At 36.8% G+C, this 19,849-nt stretch overlaps 1 protein-coding gene across 3 annotated transcripts in view; it reads right to left on the bottom strand.

The window, feature by feature from the left end:
• sgms1b (sphingomyelin synthase 1b) overlaps nucleotides 1-19,849 on the bottom strand; it is a 35,725-nt gene that overhangs the window by 12,758 nt on the left and 3,118 nt on the right. Inside the window, exon 2 of one of the 3 annotated variants that reach the window (XM_084433792.1) lies at nucleotides 14,474-14,580. The exons of 1 other annotated variant lie outside the window; for it this stretch is intronic. The gene's annotated coding sequence lies outside the window, so the exon portion shown is untranslated. Of the gene's footprint in view, nucleotides 1-14,446; nucleotides 14,581-19,849 lie in introns of all 3 variants that reach the window. One more of the 3 variants, XM_084433791.1, reaches the window with a different exon arrangement.

Below are 19,849 nucleotides of genomic sequence, written 5' to 3'. Positions count from 1 at the left end.
AAATAGAGGAAGAAAGCTTTTTTAGTTGTATTAATCATTCAATAAGCAGGATAAATGGACAGTCAGTTTTTCATTATCGTTTATTATTTAAATTTAATAGATTGAAAAATATTACACATCCTTACTAGAAGCTTAACGACATAAAACATATTCATTCTGGCTTCTTCATTTAAATTTAACTTACAAAACCATGTGTTTTGAATGACACATGTACAGAAGCCTTTTCTTCACAGACAGAGGGGTAAAAAAGTGAAGATAACCAGGCTGAGAATGTGACAGTAATTGTCAAACACCAGTGGTAACTGCTGACTAATGGCCTAATAAAGTTCTCAAGACCAATTTATTCTGTCTCTCTATAGTATTATGACTGCACATGCCATGTATCTTACATTAAGTGCTAAGCAACCTCTCAGAAACAAGAACAAACTACAGTCCAGGATTGAGGAAGAGTTTTCAGGGCGTTGAGACATTATTTCTAAAACTCTGAATGAGTAATCCATTTGAACAAGCAATCTACCATAACAATGTGGTCAAAACCCAAGGATGATAATTAACTGAAAGTACAAACCAACCCCACAAAAAATTCTGTTGTCAAAGCAAAAGATAACATCAAATCATTTTAGGTTTGAATTTTATAGTTTAATGAGACAACTTCTGACAGCCCTCAGAATTTATACCTTGAATGAACCGAGTATAAAGATGCCTGCCAAATAGATAAATGTCAATGGGCAACTAGAAAGGGAAAGTCTTTCTACATCTAAACATCTAAATAACATCTAAATAAAGATATGGAACTATGTTAGAAAATGGAAAATCTGTACACTCCATAACAATCATCATTTGAGCTGGTCACCTGCTCAGAGTCATATAATCTCATGTGCTTCTTTAGAACATTAACTGATATGAGCAAAGCTATACATTAACTCCAGGCATTCGTTTTTCCAGAACAGAACTGCTCAGCTGTTCGGTGACTAACAACAGTGGTGGTTTTATACATGGGGTGGCCAGGCTAATTCAGGGCCAGGGGGTTCAGAGACCATGACAGAAAATTAGAGTATAAGCCTAACTTGGCATCAAAAAACATGAATGATGAATTCCATGATTTCTGATCACATCACACCATGACTGCACTGTGTGTATTACTAGCACATTTGTGAACATATGACCGTTAGGCTACAGGGACTCTCTTATTTCTCTTATCCTTTTAACTGATAAGCAAAGGATCTAACATTAACTTAAAGTGAATTTCGTAAAAGTTGTTCAGGAAACCTAAAACTTACTTCAAACAGGGCTGCCAACTTTTGAGTTCAACTTTGAGTAAGAATTATTCCTGCTGCAGGGAATCAACTCTCAAGTTGATCCAAACCGGTGAGTTTCCTTCTTCTGCTGAACACAAAAGAAGATATTGTAAAGAATGTTGGTTACCAGACAGTTGATGGTGGTAGCCACTGACTTCCACAGAAGAAAAAAAAAAGTGAAAGTAAATGGCTTTTTTTTTTCTTCTGTGGAAGTCAGTGGCTACCACCATCAACTGCCTGGTTACCAACATTCTGTGTGTTCAACAGAGGAAATAAACTCGTACAGATTTGGAACAACTTGATGGTTGCAAATTATGATAATCTTCATTCTTGGGTGAACTATTCCTATCACTAATGTATAGTGAACTGCGGATGTTTAGAAAAGAGCTGCGGTGAGTTTCTGTTTCATCTAGTGGTTTAGAAGAAAAACACTACATACATCAATGCTGAGGTTAATGGTTAAAATTTTTACTTGTTCTGCCAACATTTTTACTGGCCACACCACAAAAACAACAGTAATAAATAAAATAAAATAGGCCTAGTTATTGTTTCTGTTGTTTTTGACCCACCTTAATAAATAAGGTTATGACACCAAAACCTAGCCTATACTTAATATTTTTTTAAAGACAAGTAAACAGTCAGTAATAAATTAAAAACAAAACAGCACAAATCAATAGAGGAGTAGAAACAAAAAAAATACAAATGAAATAAACAGTACTTTTTTTCAGGTTTTTCAGGGAGGTCTAACCGTAGGTCTTAACAGTCTTCACTGTATAAATTAAATATAGATTAATCCTCAATTAAGTTACAAAAATGATGTAAATCAAGAGCAGCAAGCTTTTTTTTGTCTTTAGGCTGCTGTCACTTTAAGACCTATGCACGGATCTAATACTGTTACACATATGTTTTATTTCTCAACTGTTCACCTAAGACATAACCGTCGATGTTTACGAGGATACTCACCAATACAATACGGGTATGTTGACAATTTAGAGTGAACTCAATTTAGTATTTGCATGCTGTCTAAGAAGCGGCTTTCTAGGCACATGCTGTACTTTTATGAGATATATAGATTTATGTATTTAGCAGATGCTTTTATCCAAAATGGCTTGCAAGAGAGGAATAAAGCAATTCGTCAAGGAGCCAACAATATTCGTTAAATACAATGCCAGGTTTATTTGACAACTAGATTTAGTAAGGAAGCTAAAGAGTTGAAATGCAGAGAACTTGTGTGTGTGTGTTGTTTTAAGGGTGTGGGGTGGTTAAGTGCTTGTGAAAGAGTTTCTTGAAAGATGTGATGGTCCCAGCTATTCGGATGGAGGTGTTGCTCAAACAGCACTTTTCAAACAGTGTGTGGTGAACCAACCAGCCCCTCACCCAACTAACACCCAGATGCAGAACAGGCGGCGGCGTATTACAGAGAGATCCTAACTTTAGAATCCTATTTTAGTTTGGCAACCATGGCAATTTCAGTTAGGACCCCATTTAGGAAAAAAGCTATTACAGAATAAGATTTCCTAAGTGCAGTATTTTATCTTATCTACAGATAGGATAAGGGTATTATAATAGCATCGTAACTCTAAAAAAAAAAAAAAAACTTCTAAAAACTGTCTTAACTTAAACGGATAGTTCACCCAAAAAGGAAAATTCTGTCAGTAATCACTCATCCTCATGTTGTTCCAACCCCGTAAGACTTTCGTTCGTCTTCGGAACACAAATTAAGATATATCTGAGAGCTGTCTCACTCCTCCATAGGCTTCTATGGGATTGAAACTTGCCGGCCCAGAAAAGTTATTAAAGTTGATCATGATTTCACTTTTTTAACTTTAGTTAGTGTGTAATGTTGCTGTTTGAGCATAAACAACATCTGCAAAGTTACAATGCTCAAAGTTCAAAGCAAAGGGAGATATTTGCTTTTAAAGAAATGGCTTTTTAAGGACTACAACAAACGGCTGGTAGGGACTACACGACATTCCTCCCGGGTTAGTGACATCACCAACCCTACAATTTACATAAACCCCGCCCCCTGAACACGATTTATAGATTATCAAGACAAATATGCTAATCAATGACTAGAAGATAACTACACATCAGCTACATAAATTCATCAACTAACCATTCGGAAATGTCCTGTTGCATTCTACATGTTGTCACTTCTTCTTGAGTCTCTCTATCATTGTCTGAATCCGGTTTGAACATAAAAGTTTTTGAAATTTTCAGTGCATATCTGTGTGAGTGCAAGCTGTTGAAGCTCCGCCCTCTGTGCCGGAAGCAGCAGCTCATTTGCATTTAAAGGAACAGACACAAAACGGTGCGTTTTTGCTCACCCTCAAAAAGTGACAATTTTAACATGCTATATAAAATATCTGTGGGGTATTTTGAGCTAAAACTTCACATACACACTCTGGGGACATCAAAGACTTATTTTACATCTTGTGAAAAGGGCGTTATACCACCCCTTTAAAGACATTGTTAAAATAGTCCAAGTGACTACAGTGGCTCAACCACAAGTTTATCAAGCGACGAGAATACTTTTTGCACGAACTGTGTGGGCCTGAATAAATTCGCGTAGTGTAACAGCGCAGCGCTTATGTGTTGTACGTCACCACGTAGGCTCACTATTGGCCGACGCTGGTCATGTGTGTGATGCGTGTGACGTACAACACAGAAGCGCTGCGCTCTCAGATTTCATCAAAAATATCTTCATTTGTGTTCCGAAGATGAACGAAGGTCTTACAGGGTTGGAGCAACATGAGGGTGAGTAATAACTGACAGAATTCTCATTTTTGGGTGAACTATCCCTTTAAGGATAACCCCACTGGGGTCATAACTTCAAACGTTTTTGAAAGCCAGCAGTAAAAACCTCATTACGACAGCTTTGTTCGATAATTGCTTTACATTATAATAGCTTTGTTCAAGAATGACGTAACACTTATTAATTATACAAGGTGAAGAGCAGCGATGTCTGATGGTGGTGAGACTTTTGGAAGACACAGATGATGTGCTGCGCTTTGATGTCAAAATACGTGATGACAATGATGACAAAACACTGCGCTTTGATGACAAAATACTAGTAAATAATTACAGACATATGATATTACAGTTAGTCCCCAAATTACGACCAACATTACGGAGGCAATTATGAGCCGTCACTGTGCAGACTCCACAGTACGGAAAATGCCAGGCACCACAGACACATTTTCGGTAACTCTTGACGACTCTGTCTTTGTCTTCGTGAGTGAGCGAAGGTAAAACTTACCAATTAGAATAGGCTTTACCTTTTCTATTGAGCTTATCAAAACTTCTATCTCCGCTCTGATTGGCCAGATGGCCCAGTCTGTTACGACTGGTCTACCTTGTCGGAAGCAAAACGTCCATTATCATAACTGAACTTCAGATCCGGAAGCTTCCTCAGTCCTCAGTGATTGTACACACTGTTAAAGACAGTAATGATGACGTTGATTCTCCCATATCGAATCCGATGATGAAACATTGGAAGAACTAGTATTTCAACCCGAACCTCCATCGCAAGGACGACTTGAGCAGGACGATTCTCAGTGATACACTACTCAGTTTGAGGTACATTATGAGATAATGTATTAATGTATGTAATTCCTCACCATCAGCATTAACAAGTGTATGTTCATCAACAAACCAATGTGTATATTTCTAATTTACTGCAGTGCACATGTGGGACCCTTATCAATAACAGCGCATAAGTTAGCGGAGCACTAACGTGATGACTGATGTAACAAAGTTTGTAAAACAAATCTTGCTCAATCCTTCATCATCACTCAAAGTAGTAAGAACGACAGACAATCTGCATTAATAGGCACAGTTTTAAGTAAAAGTGGATCAATATTAGGTAATATTTGCATAAGTATTTCAGTAAGACGTGAGTTAGCCGGTTAGCTAGAAACGTACACAAATTAAACACAAAACTACGCATTTTGAACACCCGGTAGAATATACATCAATCAATAATTAATCATACTTACAGGTTGTGATTCTGAGGAGCAAGCTGGTCCAAATAAACTGGGTACTGTCCCATCTTTCAAGAGCAAGCGTTTTGCAAACCCCGCATTGAACTCCCAAGATGTGAGCAGTCGTCAGTAAGTTCATCAGCCTTAGAAAGGTCAAACAAATGAGCCTTCAAATGTATTTAAATGAGCCACATTATTACTTCACAAAGCCCGGGAAAAACACATTGTAGTCCAAACGAGCCGTTTTGTTGTAGTTCTTGGTAAGTGGATCCTGTTAAAGGTGCTCTAAGCGATGTCACGTGTTTTTTAGGCCAAAACATTTTTTGTCACATGCAGCAAACAACATCTCACTATCTGCTAGCTGCCTGTCCCCTGAACACACTGTAAAAAAACGCGGTCTCTGTAGACACCACAGGCTCCACAAAGGGGAAGGGGGTTAGTGCGCGGATGAGGAGGAGGGAGGGTCTAGCAAGCCTCCGTTTTGTTTGTTTGTTACAATACCAAGAAGTGACATCACCCAACATCACTTAGAGCACCTTTAAATAAAATATCTCCCTTTGGAGTAACCTTGCAGATCTTTTTCATGCTCAAACAGCAACATTACAGACTAATTAAAGTTGAAAATGTGGAAAAGCATGATAGGACCCCTTTGAGATTTGCTTCTGTAATATGAATTTGTTGAAAATCCTAAATTAAATGATCATAATATTAAGTTAAGGCCAAAAGCTGTGGTCACACTAGACTTTGAGCATGACAAAAATCACATTTTAAAATCGCAAACCAGAAAAATTGCAAGTAGATTTTTACCCCAAATTGTGCAGCCCTAGTTGATTGTACAGCGGATCTAAATTTGTATAAATTATTCATATTTCCCTTTGAGTTAATTTGCTACACATGCAACTGCTAAAGTTCCATGACAATGCAACACCGGCTCGATCGGGCAAGTGACAGGCCTGTCAACTGTCCCGAGCAATGTTCACGCTGGCCCCGGATCATCAGGCGATTCTTTTTAGTGCATATAGTATTAGGAAGTAGTCACTGACCTAAACATTTGCACAATAGTTTTATTTAAACTTATGCAACCACATCGAGCTCACAATTTGCGGTGACAGAAAAGGTTTCTCTCACCACCCTCCCACTTCCTCTCAAGTCACATTTTTTACTGCACTGCCGTTTCCCCAGATGGCTATACTACCGGTGAAACGTTTGAACACTTTATAAGTGTTAGAATAATGGTAAACTTATCAAAACTACTATATAACAGTAAGGGAATTATGTAGTGACAAATGTTCAACCAGAAGTCGCCGCTTTTTGATTCTAGCTCTTTGCACAATCTTTCTGTTTTCTTAACCAGCTTCATAAGGTGAATCCTGAAAAATTATTTTTAAACAGTATTGAAAGAGTTGAATGCTGGAGACCTCTTGGCTGTTTTTCCTAAGTAACTGCTCCAATTTACTCATTCAAGGAATAAAAAAAAGATCACATGTAAGTTTAGGAAGTTGCTTTACTCCTTTATCCAGTTGCTTGGTTACTCATAATAATACACAATCGGCGACAAGGAATAAGTGATATTTCATCTGAAAATTACTCATACCATTTATTTGCAAAGCAGCTGCTATAACTACTGCTGGATTTACTTTAGAAATGATGTCAGGTTTCTATTTGAGTACAGCGCACACTTCACTTTTTGCTTTTTATAGCAATCAAATGAAACTTTCTGTAAAAAGGAACCTAATAAAAATACACACCTGATTTCTTTAACCCATAATAGAACTCAAACGGCCTTTGTTAACACAGGTGGTTTTAAGTTACTGAACAGCTTCTCCTATGCGAAGCAAACAGAAGGTGTGAGACTGAACAAAACCATCATCTCTCTAAATCCCACCGGTATTGTGTGTCACATGCTTTCACCTGCTTTATCTAGGTTTGTACAAGAATACGGGGTCAGAAATGTTTTGAAAGGCCCACTGACCGTAACAGAAGTGTTGAAAAGATAAAAACGAGATTTATTGTTATGACAAGGTTCAAAATTGCGACCATTTTGGTCCCATACGCTCCAGAAATGTAATCTGTGCGCCCTCAAAATATATTTTAGGAGCATTTGTGCGAGTGCAAATAATTGTTGAGGCGCGACCTGTTTTCATTACTCTACAAAACTTTTGATAATTACTGCACAGTATGTGCCTGCTGTGAGCTGACCGTTCTATCACATAACCAATTCAACTTCATCTTCTTTACCCTCTTAACTTTAGGTTGGTTAATATTAGCCGCCAATCACTCCCTTTCACTGCGCTCCATTATCACGTGACAGGGAGCTAACTAGTGTGTAGTAAAGAGCTTGAGGAGAGAAGGATTTTTTTTTAAGGGGCAAGTGAAATAATTTTACTTGCCCGACTGGACACGAAGCCTGATTAAAACGTCAATAACTAGAATGCCTCTGATTTTATTATATTTAGTGTAAGTGGCGATAATGGTGGATAATATATGTACTGACGGTTACAAGGTTGTGCTGTTGAGACTCGCACAGCCCCTAGAGAAGAAATCGAAACAAATGAGCGCAGCACACAAAAAGAAAAACTTTATTTGAAAGAGGTAATCTTTCAAAATGTGGAGTTTTAAATATTTTAACCATTTTAAATGACCAGGTGTTGTTTTCCTGAATACCATCGTGATTGAAAATGTGACACTGATTTCACACAACAGTACAATAAACAAAGTCACTTACATTTTAGACGCAATTATTCCAAACAAAGATTGCAGCAGAACTATAGCGCATCTCACAGCAGCTCTCAACAGTGTTTTCAGCGTTTTGAACAAATCGGTTGAGTCAAAGATTCAATGACTCGTTCATAAACAACTGCCTCATTCTTGAGTGAACTGGCGGCAGGTATCGTAACGATAAAAGTATCGTTCTTTCCAAAAAAAATTATTTGTATATTCAAAATATATAAAAAAAAATCTCATAACATTGTTTAATGCAGTTAGAATTTTTCAGTGTAAATTATTTAATTTGAATGGTAAGAGCCCTATAATGTCTTATTATTCTAACTGAATTTATTGGTCAAATTTAAGTATTTAAAATGAAATATGAAGTACAGCCTACATTTAATAAGATTAGGGGGAAAAAATGCCCTTTATAAAAGGTAAAATGGGTAAATATATGCACAAATATGCAGATTTGTGCAGATGTCATTTACTCCCCTGCATGTCGTTCCAAACTCGTATGACTGTATTTGAATATTTCCAATAATCTGTTGATTAAGTTCACAAAACTAGTCTGACTCACTGATAGGGATCTCAGCTCACTGGAGGCGGCAATTGTTTTGGTGAATACCGATTTAATTTTTTATCTGTTTCTCACACAAATCTATAACATCAGAAGGCATGACCTACTGTGTTTGAGTCCTATGGACAACTTTTATGATACTTTCAGTGCTTTTTATTTGTTATACTTTTTGTGTCACACACATAAAAAAAAAAAAAAGTCCATAAAAATAGGGCACAATTCCATATTGCTTTTTTACAGGTGTTTTACCTGTATTGTTATTTACGCATTGCATTGTGCTGTGTTATATATATATATTTTTATATATATATATATATATATATATATATATATATATATATATATACAGTGCAATGCATAAGTGAATACACCCATGCTAAAGTTGACTAAAAAGAGGAATAAAAAATCATATTTTGGAAATTGAACTTAATGCCTTAATTAAAAAAATTAGGAAAAATCCAACCTTTAAGGACACCAATTTTCTTTGTGAATGAATAATGTATCGTAAATAAATAAATGTTCTTCCTTAAAATACATGGTGCATAAGTTTGGACACCCCTATGTTAAATTCCCATAGAGGCAGGCAGATTTTTATTTTTAAAGGAGTCATAATGTTGTTTTAACTTTGGTACCCAATGCTCTATTATAGTCTTTCAGGCACTTCTAAAAAAGAAAAGTGGAAAAAAAATCACCACAGAGCCCCTCAGACCCTTATTTCTAAAGGCATTATTGTCTCGCGAGATCTGATGCGATGTTTTGGCTGTCGTGGACGGTCATTATAATAATGCAAATGAGGGGCGCGTTGATTGGTTGCAGGAAGGAGGGGGGTTGACACCGCAGGTAACTTCAGCATCATTACAAACTGACATGGCGCAAGTTGTCAGAACCCGACCCGGCCGCGACATATGGGATTCAACCGTACATGTTTGAGCCGGACTCTGAACCAGAGCTGGAAAGGGAAGATGTAGAGTTGTTGGATGCACGTCTACATCAAGATGTCTCTGAATGGTAAAGACAATCATTTTGACTGAGACATACATTAACATCAGTTCGAGCAAAAACGTGTGTTGCTATTTTCTCCCACATAAATTTACCTTTTATTTAATGTAGATTACATTAACGGAGATGTAGTTTTTTTTTTTTTTTTTTATCAGCTTACAGTGGTTTTGAGATTTTTACTATCATGTGGTGTTTTTGCCTTGTTTCACGTTGTGGTTATTTAGACATTCAATATGTTTCTTCTTTAGACATGCAACGTGATGTTATACTTGCATTTAAACAGTTTTAGCCACTGAGCATGGACTCCTGTACCGTCACTACTGTAGCTGCTAGTGTAAAACAAAGTGGAAAGATGTGGCTAGCATTCGTAGAGTCCATTCCCGTGTTTACCTCGAAGGTAACGTTACATACAATAGCCGCATTAGCTGTTAGCTGCTATTTGTTAACCACAGTAGAGCAATAAAAACACAGTCTTACCTTTTCAATTTCTGGCAAGTCCCTGATGGTTGGGATGGCACCTTTTCCCAAACAGAGCTTCGAGGCCAAGTTCGCCTGATATTGCCCCAAATTTGTAAATGATTCCGGTGTAAAATGTTTAGCACACACACCTAACGATACGCCACTTGAAAGAGTTGTTGGGACAGCGTCATTAAAAATGAATTTCCTCCACTGTTCCCTGATAGTTTCGTCCGTTTTTGGTAGATAAAACACATTTGCATGTTGTTTGTGGCAGTCACCCACAGAGCATCTCAAGTGTAGGCTACACTCGGTTTCTCCATCTTTCTCGAGTCGACTAAACTGAATCTGAGGGGGAGAGGGGCGGGCTTCCCGCGGCATAGGTTTGCGGTGTCCATATTTGGTATATCCTCCCCCGTCTTGACGTCAAGAGGGGGAAGAAATCAAAATCTCGTTTTTTCGTGCGCGTGCACGTGGCCTATTTTACAAACCCTGAGGTAAACAAACGCTTCACTTTTAAATATCGGCTTCCCGGCCAGTGTACAATCATTATGCAATCATAACATACATTGATTCTCGTGGAAAAGTGAAATTTCTACATTATGACTCCTTTAAGTATTTAAAAAAAAATTTTTTTTGGATACTATGCATCCTGATAAAGTTCCCTTGGCCTTTGGAATTAAAATAGCCCCACATCATCACATAGCCTTCACCATACCTAGAGATTGGCATGGTTTTATTTCAGTTAGCCTAAAAGCTAGTTTGATTTGCATTGAGAGATGATCTTATGGAAAGTACCCCATGCCAATCTCTAGGTATGGTGAAGGCTATGTGATGATGTGGGGCTATTTTAATTCCAAAGGCCAAGGGAACTTTATCAGGATGCATTTTTAAATACTTAAAAATAAAAATCTGCCTGCCTCTATGGGAATTTAACATAGGGGTGTCCAAACTTATGCACCCTGTATTTTAAGGAAGAACATTTATTTATTTACGATACATTATTCATTCACAAAGAAAATTGGTGTCCTTAAAGGTTGGATTTTTCCTAATTTTTTAAATTAAGCCATTAAGTTCAGTTTCCAAAAGATGATTTTTTATTCCTCTTTTTAGTCAACTTTAGTATGGGTGTCTAAACTTATGCATAGCACTGTATATATATATATAAAAAATTATTATTATTTTTTTTACAGTGCAGAAGAAAGTCATACAGGTTTGGAATGACATGAAGCAGTCTAAATGATTGAACAAATAAAAAAATTTGCTTTAAATATTTGTTTACGTCTTGTTTCATAAATTGCTCTAATGGGTTTCAGTGTGAAGTTTTATGAGGCTGTCTAATCTATTCAATAACAACACCAAAAAAGCGTTGATGATTCAAGCAATTTGACTGAATTGCAAAAAGAAATACTTGAGGTCTATGTAATCCCGCTCACGCAAAATTCTGTCCCGCCCACTCCTCCTAAAATGAGTAAAATTTCGTCCCACTCTTGCTCGCAAAATCCCGCAGGTAGAGATCTATGCAGATTATTCATTGCTGGCAACAGCTTGTTTATTCATATAATGGCTCCATAATTTAATATTGTGAAATGGCTGATTATGCTGTCTTTGTTATGCAATATATCACCCAACCCAACTCAAAACAGATTTCAAAATCTACAAAAACTGGGATGTAAAAGGTCAGTCAATTGCTCAACTCTAAAACTACGGGTCAGAATAAGATGGCCAACAACACTGCTGATGGGGAAGAACGGGCCACAATAGATCCATTGAGTCTCTCAATCACTCTCTGTCTTCTTCTAAACTCCTCGACACACACATTCCATAAGCTGAAACTTCATTAGCATTACCAGCACGGCTTGAATTCACACTAACAAACAACACAAGCATAAATTTAAGCAGTTCAAAAAGTCAGATGTCAAAGTGGAAAGAGCTTCTTTCATACAGATATATTTAAATTTTGCCTTTACTGACTAATGTAACAGAGCAGTGAATCAGTCAGAATAGTAGTAAGATTTCTGATAAAAGTAATGCGCATGCACGCACACACACTTCATTATGTGTAACTACAAGTTTTTGCTCCCACCCTGCCTTGGTTTGAAAAATGTAATACATTTAAAAAATAATTACTGAGGAAACTGCCATTTCTATACATTTTGATGGTTTTCTAGTCTAATCTTAACATGAACAAGGGGGATTTTCCATTTTCCAAGCGCTGGTGTAAGGTTTCAAGATTGGACCTCATTCACTCGATAAAAGTGTTTGGAGAGAGACAGTGTCTGCCCTTTCGGACACTGAGAGACCATTTATCTCATGTCCAGGGAACAGCAATCATTTCACCATAGGAGATAGATATATTGTATATAATATATAATCCTATTTCCAGAAAAGTTGGGACATTTTGTAAAATAAAATAAAATAAAATAAAATAAAATAAAATAAAATAAAATAAAATAAAATAAAATAAAATAAAATAAAATAAAGACAGTAATTTTATTTTATTTCACTCTAGCTGTCAGTGCCCAAGGGCCCCAAAGAGTCTTAATCCGCCACTGACTAACTAAAGTTGAAAAAGTGAAAAAGCATAAATTAATTTATGCAACTAACTGATTACATATTCTTGATTGTATTGTATAAAGAAAACGGGTATTTTGTTATCTTTTAGAACTGTGTTTTTGAATGGGGAAAATAGTTTGCCTGTACTTATCGCAAAACAGCCTCAAACACCAACATGAAAAAGAATCGTGATAAGAACGATGATTGTGGTCCTGCCTGAAAGAATTTGTGATCTGATATATTTGCCATATTGCCCAACCCTGCTTTGAAGTTGATTCTTTTTTTATCGCATGTTGTGTGCTGAATATAAATCAATTCATCAACACAATATTTTGCAATACAGGCTTTTATGAGGCAACAAACAAATTAAATATTCATCAAAATATTAATTGATTGAAAGCTCTATGTGTAGCTGATGTTGCAGCCTGGCTTATGCACCGCTCATGCATGAGGTCTGAAACAGGCCTTATTTCACTTTTAAATATTCTAATTCGTTTGAACTCCATGAAAAAATGTGAAATTTGTATAAAATCTGGTTTAAATCAATTTTTTTTGTATAAAATGTATTGTTCATTGATCTCTTTAAATAGATTTTTAACTATATAAGGTCTTCGTGTCATTTGGAGCGACCACTTATCATGTGGTGCGACCAATAAAAGCTATCACTGTATTAAATTTAAAATAAAATATCTTATTTCTGTGGCTGAAATATGAATCACTGATACAGTATGCTTTAGTAAATTATATTTTTAAAACATTTCTATCAGTTTTATGTGATTTACAGGAAAAATAAGTCTGTTAACTAGATTTAAGAAGGCAACTCAGAAATTATAGAACAAAAAATGCAAATACTTGGTGTCTAAACACTTTAATTACCAAGAACTTGTAAAAAAATGTTTAAGCTTGTTAAGGAAATTAATTAATTTTAAGATAAATCACGGTCGCACCACATGACATTTTTTAAGGCTACGGACAATTCATCTAGATGTAAAAACACTAAAATCACTTAAATTAAATTTTTTTAATGAATTTAGGTGTACACAACATCCTTAATGTTTGAACAATTGCAACAGGTATTATTATTTTTTGTATTTTAAAATTGGCCTGTTGAAAATCCTTATACGTCATTGACCCATGCACACAATATTAATCTTTTACATTGTAATCCTTTTATTTTTAATATTTGGCTAGTTTGTGTGCTGCTGTGCTCCCTGTGTGTGTAATATGCAGAGCGTACGCGAGTTGTGGATCCGCCTATAGGCGCACATTACTAAATCGCTCTTTAAACAACAACAAAAAAAACACTGCATTGACTTTAGACCAGGTTTTTGTTGGTCAATGGCGCAGTCTCAGTTGCCTCAAAATAGCAATGCGCCTGAACACACCTCGTTTTCAGACCAGCAGCCCATGGGTGCAAATGCATTTGCTATTTAAACAATGTGGCGCAGGAAGTGAAAATGATAACTGCGTCGGGCTGAAACTAGCAAAAATCACTTGCGTCGCACTTGGCGCTGCATTGCACAGGGTGTATGATAGGGTCCTAAGGCTCTGTTTACACCTTGTATTAAGATTGTCGATCTGATCACAAGTGGACTACGCTAAATACAGGTGTAAACAGGGTCTAAAACATTTTGAGCTTATCCACTTTTGACCACTTTTTTCCTTTTGAAAAAAAAAAAAACGCATTTGACCGGATTGCTTTCGTAGAGTAAACACTCATGTGGCCTCAAGTCCGTACTCAAAAGTCCGCCTACTCGCCGCCTACTGACCTAACGCGTAAACAATCCAGACGGGATTTAAGTTATGTCAGCTGAAGACCCGAGTATGGTTTGAAGAGGAAAAACATACTAAGCACAATGTTCTCTCACCATTCCTGATTTCTAACACAGACTCACAGTGTCCGGCTGGTCTTGCGGCTGTCAAAGCAGAAACAAAAGCTGCTGCTCTCCGTATGTTTTCTGTCATCTTGGGTGCGTTCATATGTAAATTGCAATCGAAAGATCTGAAAAACAAAACAAAACAAAAAACATACATTTATCCACCTATAGACCCTCCCCTCAAAGACACCAGGAGGACAGAAGTGGTTGAAAGTGGACAAAAGAGACGAATAAAATACCAGGTGTGAACGGGTATGTGTCTCCCTCGTTTACTGTGATCCGTGACCAAAACGCATCAGGTGTAAACAAGGCCTCAGTTTTAATGATATTCAAAACAATAATGAGTCTAAGAACTCATTATTGATTGGAATGAGCACAGTTTTATTTTAAAGAGGACCTATTATGCTTTTTTACATTTTCAACTTTCTTTAGTGTGTAATGTTGCTGTTTGAGCATGAAAAAGGTCTGAAAAGAAACAAAGTACAAAGTCACTCTCTGTATTAGTAAGCACTATTTCTGAACTCCCTGAAACACCTCAGGTTTACTTCTGGGAATGACCACATCACAATATTTCTCATTTAAATAATTCCTGCCCAAGGCCTGCTTGAGTTGTAGCGTGGCTGAAACTCACAGTTATGGTAAGAGGCGTGACTGCCGTGACAATTCCGAAACAAGTTTGAAGCGGTCAACCAATCACAACACACTAGTCTAGCCGACCAATCAGAGCACACTGAGCTTTTCGGTAGGAGGAGCTTCATAGAGACATTGGCTGAATCCAAAATCGCCCCCTTAACCCTCATTCACTATTCCCTACGTTAGTCCACTAATACTGTTCACTTGAAGGAGTGAATGAATACGAGTGAGCGAATTCGGACAGCCGTTGAGTGTTCATCAGTTGTACACTCGTTATTGCGGTGCAATGTGGGATTGAATAAGTGCACTCAATAAAGTCCACTATGATTTCGGACACCACTACAAATTGCTGTCCCCTCAAATAACGCTCTAAACGGGCGATTTCGGATTCAGCTATGAACTGAAAAGAGCATTACTGACAGACTGGGAAGAGTGGTGCTGCAATGTAAAATATGTAAAAAAAAACAAGCGTAAAAAAAAACAAAAAACAAGAGTGAAAACCTATTCTAGTAGACCCCAAAAACAAATTCAAGATTTGTAAAAGGGCATAATATGGCTTCTTTAATTAAAATAAAATGGTAAACTTTTTTTTTTTAAGTAACATAATTAGGGGGGTCAGTTATAAGGGGCTTCTATCAAAGTAAAATAATTGTATGGGATCACAATCACAAAGTAGAACCCACATTTGTTAACTTAACTGGCATCCCTATTTGTTTACATGTTCACTGACGTTTGACAAAATGAAGAAAAAAAAAAAAAGAAAAAAAAGTAAGGTCAGTAAAGAGGAAATCAGGACAGGGGACTCTCAGATAAGTGAAGAACCAGGAAGACCAGTCCCAGGTGTTATTTATCACATCAACACAATGTTTGGCTCCACTCTCATAGAAGGAAGCAAGAGTAAAACAAAGGAACCTCTGCTTGTAATGGGAAACTGTAAAGCTATATACTTCGTTTGGTTAAACATTCTCACTGACATCTAAAGATTTTTCCCTCTATTACAGTTTCAAGATAACCGTTCTAAAAAATTACTGTAAACCACAAAGTAGAGTTAGCCTATTGATCTGGCTGAGGAATTTCCTTCATGTAAAACAATCTCTAAGTATGCACACATTACTACAATACAGATTTTCTTATTATCTGAATTCGAAACGCTTGTTTGTTAAGCAAATGCTCGTCAGCTGTGAATCTCGTGGTTTTCCACACAACTAAATTAAACCTTTGAATGTATCTGGCTTAGTTTTAAATCATTTTCATTGTTAAATTATTGATATTATAACATCTAAAATTTGCATTGTATATCCAGTCTGCCACTGGTCAGTCAAAAAGATAGTCCCGCCCCCAACCCCAGACCATTGGTTAAGTCAATACTGCCGTGACAGGAACAAAGCATTGCACTTTTAGGAGAAATCAACCTGCAAATTTCTAGAATCGGAGAAAATTTATTTAGGATTATCAACTTGAACTAAATGTGTTATTCCTCTAAAACAATTATTATTATCACAATAGAATAAATACAATAGTAATTTTTATTTATTTGTCTGATAATTACACTGGATGAATAAACAAAATTACAAAGTAACTAATACACACACTGAAAATTATATGAACTATAGGATTTACTTGAATAAAGCTAGGAAACAGGAAATAGATCCGTGAAAATGATTAAAAACGCTGTATTCTGCTGCCAGGCCAGTAGTTGGCGATGTCACTGTAATGAAACACTTTGCGTCTATAGACTGAATATGTATTAAGCATGCGCATGACGTCACCATTTTCACAAATACACGTTTCTGTAGTTTACATGGAGAAAACTTGCATTTTGAATTCGTTTAAAAATGTATTTATTTTTGGTGTTTTCAGGCCCCCATAACCCAGATGTCGTGTAAATGAACAACCAAAACGCATAAAAAGTTTTCCGGTTTCAGTTGAAAACGATGTTGTGTAAATGGCCCCTGAAATATATTTTTTTAAACATATTCCTATAATCTTTTGATTTAATTTTTACAGTGCATACTGTAAGTGGAATTCTGCAACACACACAAACACATCAGTGTGTCAGCGGCAAACTATCCACAAACACTCGACAGCACTATGCTTTCCACAGTAAAAGTCTATATTAGGAGCACGTGTCTCCATGCACGTGTCTCCATACAGTGTCTCATATTTTCCATAAACAGCCTAGAGCTCTTGTGACTTACCAAAGAGAGACCACACAGGAAACAAACACACCAGCATGTGAGCCTGAGGTGAAGAGCCACAAACTAATTTATCATTAAAGTGGATGGATACAGCGAAACCGTTTTTGATAAGGATCATCATTAGTAACCATTCAGATTTAAACTTGCGGTCAGATCATTTGTCTTGAATGTCACTCTTCTTAAATTAGTGTACTACAAGAAACAGCTTAATGCAAAGTTTAATAACTTTAAGCGGAGAAAACATTACATTTCACGTGCAAACTGCACATTTTCATATTTCAGTCAAGTCTCTTTAGCTGAAGCCTCAGGGACTGAAGCCCAGCTGCTGGCCTTGTGTTTCCAGGGACTTCCAGAGCACACACACCTGAGAGACATCCAATTACCCAGAGATCACCACCGACTCCAGTCTTCCCACTAATAAATGTCTCCTGCTTAATCCTAATTACATTTAGTCATTAGTCATCCGAGAACGCCTGCACTGAAACCATCTAGACAAATGCTGCATTATGTCAACCTACAAAACCTGAAACACCTCTTTCTTCTCTGAAGCAGATGGTTTCCAAAATATTCCAGTAAACAATCACGCAGCTAAATACACGTTAAATAATGTTAACAAAGATAAATGCGGTAAACGATGTGATGCTCAGCCCAGACCTATCAAGTTATTAAAAAATTTTTTTTTTAAATACATCGACCATTTAAAATTTCATAGTGCATGCCTATTTTTACATTCTCATGATTATCTGGTAACACTCTACATTAGGGTTTCGTTTAGTAACTAGGGGTGTAACGATACCCTCATGTCACGATTCGATGCATATCACGAAACTAAACTCACGATACGATATTATTGCGATGCTCCAAGACATATGGTAAAAGATTAACAAAAAATTTACTTTTGATTAAAATGCTAAATTTGATATTACATTGTGGGTGTAAATGAATGGGCTTGGACTTGGTGCTGGTAACCCAATGCACAGGACAATGGAGACACAAGAGTAAAAAGCTGAAATACAGAATCATTTTAGACAAATATGCTTGCACTCTTTCGCTGACTAGATACATTTAAATAATGTAGGCCACTTTTACTGGTAACATAAGACATTTGGCATTATCAGGACACACAAATATTCCCCCATGGCATTATTATACATTATATAGTAGTACTGACACTAAAACTCTGTAAACGTGATTTCTTTTCTCACACAGTAGTTTTCATGTTGGGTGAACTATCCATGATCATGCATATTGTCACTACTCATTACATTACATTCACATTTATTCATTTAGCAGATGCTTTTATCCAAAGCAACTTACAAATGAGAACAATAGAAGCAGTTAAACTAACAGACAACAATACGCAAGTGCTATGACCCTTCTCAGTTTAATCTAACACAGTAGCCTATATGTTTTTTTTTTTTTTTTTTATAAAAAAATAGAATAGAGGAGAAAGTGTTAGTATTACTGGATCCACGATACATAGTGTTGCATTTTTGTATTGCGATATTGTGACACGATATACTGTATTGTTACACCCTAACATTAACTAATACCATTTTTACATAATGTATTAATCTAGGACAGTATACATTTCTTGGAGTAATAAAATAAAATAAAAATCGGTGAGGGACGATGGGTACACCCACCCAGATCAGCCGAATCATGTGAATCACGATCATGTGAATCACGAATCACGATCAATGGAATGACAGTGTCGCAGCCAGATCTCCCTCAACTCCAAATTTACAGAGCGCGCGACGGGTCTATATACGGCAGACACGACCCGTGTTTCTCTTCGACGGTGACAGGAAATTCAAATTCACGTTGGATATAGAGCTGGTAAGTCCCACCCCCTTCGCTAACCCCGCTGGACCTCTAGGTTGAAAAATCGTCAATGCAAGTGAATGTGAGAAAATAATTATTTTCTGGTCCCGTTTGAATTGTGCCATGAATGTGAACGTTGTCTTGTCTGTGATTTTTTTATATAATTTTTCATGTTACGAGTTTGACAGTATATTGTATGATTCTTTGGCTAGCAGTTGTGGAAAAGACATAACGAGAAAGACTACATGTCGCCTATGTGACGTCACCCCATAACACATTTTCCCTCCACTTGTCAAATCACGGTGCTAATGCTACGATAATCTATGGAGACAGATCGAGATGCCTGTGTGTTTTGTACCCAAATGTCACCATTCAAACAAAATGGGTTGTTCTTTCTTCAGATTCCCGTCTGATGTAATCGAAAGCAGCAAAGAGTTGTAGTCCGCAAAGTGCTCTCACACAAAGTCTAATCGTATCAAACTTCTACCCGCTAAATTGTAGCATTCTTCACACGAAAAATTATATTAAAAATTCACAGACAACATATGTTCACATTCATGGCAAAATTCCAACGGGACCAGAAAATAATTATTTTCTCACATTCACTTGCATTGACGATTTTTCAACCTAGAGGTCCAGCGGGGTTAGCGAAGGGGGCGGGACTTTCGTGTGAAGAATGCTACAATTTAGCGGGTAGAAGTTTGATACGGTTAGACTTTGTGTGAGAGCACTTTGTGGA

This window comes from Rutilus rutilus (genome assembly GCF_951802725.1).
Source record: "Rutilus rutilus genome assembly, chromosome: 16".
Classification (NCBI taxonomy): Eukaryota; Metazoa; Chordata; class Actinopteri; order Cypriniformes; family Leuciscidae; genus Rutilus; species Rutilus rutilus.
This window is presented reverse-complemented; position numbering and strand designations above follow the sequence as displayed.